Source organism: Grus americana, chromosome 13, assembly GCF_028858705.1.
Source record: "Grus americana isolate bGruAme1 chromosome 13, bGruAme1.mat, whole genome shotgun sequence".
Lineage (NCBI taxonomy): Eukaryota > Metazoa > Chordata > Aves > Gruiformes > Gruidae > Grus > Grus americana.
Genome location: NC_072864.1, coordinates 11,863,100 through 11,869,994, shown reverse-complemented (window position 1 = coordinate 11,869,994; position 6,895 = coordinate 11,863,100).

The window sequence follows — 6,895 nt, the reverse complement described above, 5'->3', positions numbered from 1 at the left end:
TCAAGCACATGAGCAATGTGTGTGTATGCATATTGTAGGTTAAATTTTGCATCATTGTAGATGATTGCAGCGTGTAATTGAGGCCCGATCTTCCCTGAGTATCTTCTGCTGTGAGCCTTGGGCAATCGAGACGCTGGGATAAGGCGGGACTGGAGCCTAATCCTAAGCAATCTTGCCTAAATATTTTTTTGAAATGCTGACATTTACGTATTTTCCTTCAGATGTTGTGCCAAAACAAATGCTAACGTGTGCGTGCAGTTGACAGTCCCGCACAGAGAAGTCCGGCAGAGCAGTGGCCGCAGCCATTCTTTTCCCGGCTCTTCACAGCTGCAGTACAAGGCGCTGTGTAATAAGTAATTGGAGGTAATTTGGTGATCAAATTGGGTTGGACGAGAAAAGGCAATCTTTCTGCACCATTCTGCACCAGAGAACATCCTGTTTGGTGAGGTTTAACCAAAATGTTGCAAATTGCAGTGCTATGTTACTATGACAACTCGTATCTCTGTAACAAACTACCCAGACTTGGAGGAGCCACGATAACCGAAAAAGCCGAAAGGCGCGAAAATCAACCTATAAAGGGGGCTGTTTAGCTTGTTTGAATTCGCGAGCCTTTGGTGGAGCTGCGACTCCCCGGCCGCCCAGCGCTGCTTTTGCTTTCCTACCTTAATAAATACAGATTGGATTTACTTTGGACTCTATTTGTCTCAATTCAACTATAACAAATTTGGTGCCGTGACTCGGATCCAGACAGCCGACTCGGACTTCAACTCTGGGAGGGCGCCCCATCCTCGGATGGTCCCGGAGGAGATTCCGACTTAGCTCACCTGGATTTTCCGAACTGAGATAGGAAAGCAAAAAAAAAAAAAAAAAAAAAAAAAAAAGAAGAAAAGAGATCCTGCATTTCCCGTAATTTTTGTGCACGAAGAGCCGGATGAAGACTCGGGAGTGAGTAAGTATATTGCGGTTCCGTTCGGTCGGGTTTGGGTACCCGGAGTGCGAGTGACTGAGACGTCCACTGGGCTTAGTAGTCCGCCGGGCGAAGCGAGTGTGGACCTCCTAATAGTGCGGTTCCCATTGTCCGCGAGGGCGTGGGCCACGAACGGAGGGAAGCGAGTGAATTTCGAGTGAGAGAAGGCACTTTCGGAAGATGGGACAGGAGGAAAGTAAGGCTTCTGTTTCCATGCAGGAGATACGGGGTGGGGGTGGGCTCCCTGACATACCCCAAGATAGCCCTTTAGGTCAAATGATTCGATATTGGGATGATACCCCTTACCGAGAAGGGAAGCCTAGGAAGAAAATGGTCCATTATTGTATGAAAATATGGGGAGGAAAACAAATAAGAAAAGATTTATATTGGCCAATTTATGGATCTTTGGAGGATTGGATATGTCAACAATTAAATATATATGTTAACAACAAACAACCATTTAATAAGGAGGAGACTGAATATCCCTTTTTATGGATTCTGGGCACGGCTCAGAACACTAATTTGTTTCCATTGAAAGAAAAGAAAAATGATAAGAAAAAAAAGTGGGATATAGACGAACCTCCAGCGTCTCCCCCACCCTATGTTCCCCCTCCTCCGCTACCACAAGAATTTGAGCAGGATCTCCCTCCAACAGCACCCCCAGACCCTGGGGAAGATGCTCCTCCTTCTAATCGAATAATAACTAGAAGTCAAACTAGAGAGAGAAGAGAGGAAAATTTATTGTATCCGTTAAGGGAAACCGCTATGGGGGGGGGCACAACCCGGAGTCGGATTTGTATCTGTACCTCTCAGCTCCGGGGATGTGAGGGAATTTAAGAAAGAAATGGGACACTTGTTAGAGGACCCATTAGGCGTAGCAGAACATTTTGATCAATTCCTCGGACCCAACATTTACACTTGGGACGAGATGGAGTCTATTTTGAAGATCTTGTTCACAAATGAAGAGCGTGGGATGATTAGAACAGCAGGCATGAGACATTGGGATCAGAGGCATCAGCATGGTCCCGCCGGAGATGTAAAATGGCCCCTACAGCGGCCCCATTGGGACAATCAAGACCCTGCACATAGAAATAACATGGTTGATCTCCGGGATATGATAATTCAGGGGATTAGAGATTCTGTACCTAGAGGGAATAGTATTAATAAGGCCTTTAATGAACAACAGAGGAAAGATGAAACCCCCACTGAATGGCTGGAGAGATTGAGAAAGAGTTTGCAGCTATATTCTGGGTTAGACCCCGATAGCCAAGTGGGTCAAGTCCTGCTGAAAACTCAATTTGTAGCTAAATCTTGGATGGATATAAGGAAGAAGTTAGAGAAAATAGAAGATTGGCAGGAAAGAGGGTTAGATGAATTATTACGAGAAGCTCAGAAGGTGTATGTGAGAAGGGAAGAAGAAAATCAGAAGAAACATTCCAGAATCTTGATGGCTGCTGTAAGGGAAGGGCAAAATCAGGGCAGAAGAGGAGAAAGTCCCCGGAAGGGCCCAATAGAACTGAAACAGAAGAGACTTGGTCTACAGGACATGGAATGTTTTTATTGTCACAGGAAGGGACATCTGCAGAGGAATTGTCGGAAAAGAATACAGGATGAGGAGATTTTTAAGGAAGATTAGGGGGGTCAGGGGCTCTATTTGCTGGGGACCCCTAAGGTTACCGAGCCCTTGATAAAATTGAAATTAGGTCCTCAGCATGAAGTGTTCGAGTTCCTCGTGGACTCAGGCGCTGAAAGATCAACCGTCCAAAAATTACCATTTGGATGTGTTGAATCAAAGGATAAACTCCAAGTAATTGGCGCGAAGGGGGAACCTTTCAAGGTGCCCCTAATAAGAAATGTAGCAATAGAAGCCCCCAATAAATATGGAATGGGAACATTTTTACTGGTCCCAGAAGCTGAGTATAATCTTTTGGGACGAGATCTGATGGTGGAATTAGGAATTAATTTGGAAGTAGATCAGGAGAAATTAAAAGTAAGATTATGCTTATTAACTGCAGAAGATAAAGCCAAGATTAATCCAGAAACTTGGTATAGCCCAGGATTGGTGGGAAAATTAAATATCGAACCGATCACGATCTCTATAAAAGACCCAGACCAGCCAATTAGGATAAAACAGTATCCCATGTCCAGAGAAGGGAGAGAAGGGTTACAGCCAATAATTGAGAGGCTTTTGGCCCAAGGGCTTTTAGAACCCTGTATGTCTCCTCACAATACTCCCATATTGCCCATAAAGAAGCCAGATGGGTCCTATCGCTTAGTACAAGATCTGAGAGCTATAAACAAACGTACCATTACCCGGTTTCCTGTGGTAGCTAACCCACACACTATACTTAATCGGTTAAGTCCAGACTATAAATGGTATAGTGTTATAGATTTAAAGGATGCTTTTTGGGCCTGTCCCTTAGAGAAAGAATGTAGGGACTATTTTGCTTTCGAGTGGGAGGACCCCAAGACCCATAGAAAACAACAATTACGGTGGACCGTTTTGCCTCAGGGATTCACAGAATCCCCGAACTTGTTTGGACAAGCTTTGGAACAGTTATTGGAATCTTATGAATTAAGCCAGGGACTAATCCTGATACAATATGTGGACGATTTATTGATTGCTGGAAAAACCCAAGAAGAGGTCAGAGATGAAAGCATCAAATTATTGAACTTTTTAGGCCTTAAGGGATTGAAGGTCTCTAAGTCCAAATTGCAGTTTACTGAAGAAGAGGTAAAATATTTGGGGCATTGGCTCACAAAGGGACACAAGAAATTAGACCCTGAAAGAGTGAAAGGAATTTTGTCTCTAACAGCGCCCACTAATAAAAGACAGATAAGACAGTTATTGGGATTATTAGGGTATTGTCGACAGTGGATAGAAAATTACAGCAGTAAAGTAAAATTTTTGTATGAAAAACTAACTAAGAACGGGTTAGTAAAATGGACCCTTGAAGATGAGGAGCGTTAGGAAAACATGAAAAGAGACCTGGTAGAGGCACCTGTCCTCAGTTTACCAGATATCCGTAAACCCTTTCAACTTTTTATCAATGTGGAAAACGGGACAGCCTATGGGGTCCTGACCCAAGGGTGGGCAGGACAGAGAAAGCCTGTAGGATATTATTCTAAAATACTAGATCCTGTAAGCCGCGGGTGGCCCACTTGTTTACAAGCAATAGTGGCCACTGCGTTACTGGTAGAAGAGGTTGGAAAGGTCACCTTGGGAGGTGAACTAAAGGTATACACCCCCCACAACATTCGAGGAGTATTGCAACAACGAGCTGATAAGTGGCTTACGGACAGTCGATTACTAAAATATGAGGGAATTTTGATTAACTCCCCTAGGTTAGAAATGGAAACAACCTCTATTCAGAATCCTGCCCAATTTTTATACGGAGAACCTAGAGAAGATTTGACACATGATTGTCTCCAACTAATAAATTTGCAGACTAAGATAAGGGAGGATTTGGAGGAGGATGAATTAGACGATGGAGAAAAATTATTTGTGGATGGCTCCTCACGAGTGGTTGAAGGACAACGGAAATCGGGATATGCTATTGTGGATGGGTGCACCTTTCAGATAAAAGAATCAGGACCATTAAGTAAATCTTGGTCCGCACAAGCGTGTGAGTTATATGCCATACTGAGAGCATTAAAACTTTTGGAGAATAAAATTGGAACCATTTATACCGATTCAAAATATGCCTTTGGGGTAGTACATACTTTTGGAAAAATTTGGGAGGAGAGAGGCTTAATTAACACCCAGGGGAAGGGATTAGTCCATGAAAAAACTAATCCAAGAGGTATTAAAGGCTTTAAGGGGTCCACTAAAGATAGCCATAGTCCATGTAAAAGGACATCAGAAGGGACTAACCCACACAGTAAGAGGAAACAATCTAGCCGATGCAGAGGCAAAAAGGGCTGCATTATTAATGGTTCAGACCTTGAGGGAAGAGCCAGAAAAGCTAAAAATAGATAAGGCTTTTACTCTCCAGGAATTGGATAAACTAAAACAAATTGGAGCAAAAAGAGATGGTGATAAATGGCTGCTACCAGATGGCAGAGAAATTCTTCCAAAGGGATTAGCTAGGGGAATACTGAATAAATTACACCATAAAACCCATTGGGGAATTCAGGCTTTAGTAGACCAGTTCGAAACAAACTATGCCTGTGTTGGAGTATATGGTCTAGCTAAAAAGATTTTAGAGGGATGTTTAACCTGTCACAAAGTGAATAAACGACAACTTAGGGAAAAGGTTCAGGGAGGTCGCGAACTGGCTAAAAGACCCTTTGAGAAAATACAGGTGGATTTTACTGAATTGCCGAAGGTTGGGAGATATCAGTATTTATTAGTCTTGGTTGATCATCTTACGCACTTTGTAGAAGCCTTTCCAGTGGTAAGGGCTACTGCAAAGACAGTTATTAAAATTCTCTTGGAAGAAATTATTCCAAGGTATGGAACTATTGCGGTAATTGACTCAGACCGAGGCCCACATTTTACGTCCAAAATAACTAAAGAAACAACTGAATTGTTTGGTACAAAATGGGAATACCATACTCCCTGGCACCCACAGAGTTCCGGGAAAGTAGAAAGAATGAATGGGGAAATAAAGAAACACCTAACAAAGCTTATGGTGGAAACAAAATTGAATTGGGTCAAATGTCTATCGCTGACCTTGCTTTACATTAGAACTCAACCAAGGACAGATACTGGTATATCCCCCTTTGAAATGTTGTATGGGATGCCTTATGACTTTGGATTATTAGTAGAGCACCCGAAGGTCGAAGATAAAATTTTAACAGAATATATTTTAGAACTGACAAAAAGGAGACAAGAACTAAGAAAGAAAGGTTTGGTAGTACAAAGACCTCCCTTGGACATTTCCATACACCGAATCCAGCCTGGAGACCAGGTACTAATCAAAACCTGGAAAGAAGCCTCCCTGACGCCTCGTTGGGAAGGACCCTTTGTTGTTCTACTTACCACAGATACAGCTGTACGAACAGCGGAAAAAGGGTGGACTCATGCCAGCAGAATTAAGGGACCTATCTTCCCAGAAAGGTGGACTGTAACGTCGGAACCAGGAGACCTCCGAATGAAGATAAGAAAAAACGAGACCGGTAAATGAATCACTCCAGATCAGTGGTTCCAAATACACTACGAGTCACCTTGAAGTGAAGAAAGGATACCTGACCAAATGGGGGGGTGGACTATACAAACTAATAGGAATCCCTCAGGTTTTTCCCTTTTGTTGTGAAAATAGATTTCCGGGGAATACCCTGCTTGAAACCCGGGCATTTATGTTGGGTTGTTTGCCAATGTTTAAATTGTAAATGGTCCTGTCTTTCATTTAAGAGACAGTGTTTCATTTAAGAGACAACTTTATTGTACAGTGTGCTATAAGATTTGCCTAGAAATGGGCCCAACAACCAAACAGGTGGAAATATATTTGAGAGATAACTCACTCTAAATTATTAACAGGATAACAGCTAAATTCCCCTGAAGACTACCTGCTGCTGCCGAGAAGATATTAATATCCCGTTGCTCTCTGCTAAAGAGTAGACGAGGAAGGCAGAGAGGTACCGAACCGTGGGGACAAGAAAAGTTGTTATCCTATTGATAGTCAGAATTGGAGCCTGAATTGGACGCGGCCTGTGAAGTGTTGTCTAGATTTGATCAACAAATTACTTATAAAAAAAAGAGGGGGGGATTGTAATAAGTAATTGGAGGTAATTTGGTGATCAAATTGGGTTGGACGAGAAAAGGCAATCTTTCTGCACCATTCTGCACCAGAGAACATCCTGTTTGGTGAGGTTTAACCAAAATGTTGCAAATTGCAGTGCTATGTTACTATGACAACTCGTATCTCTGTAACAAACTACCCAGACTTGGAGGAGCCACGATAACCGAAAAAGCCGAAAGGCGCG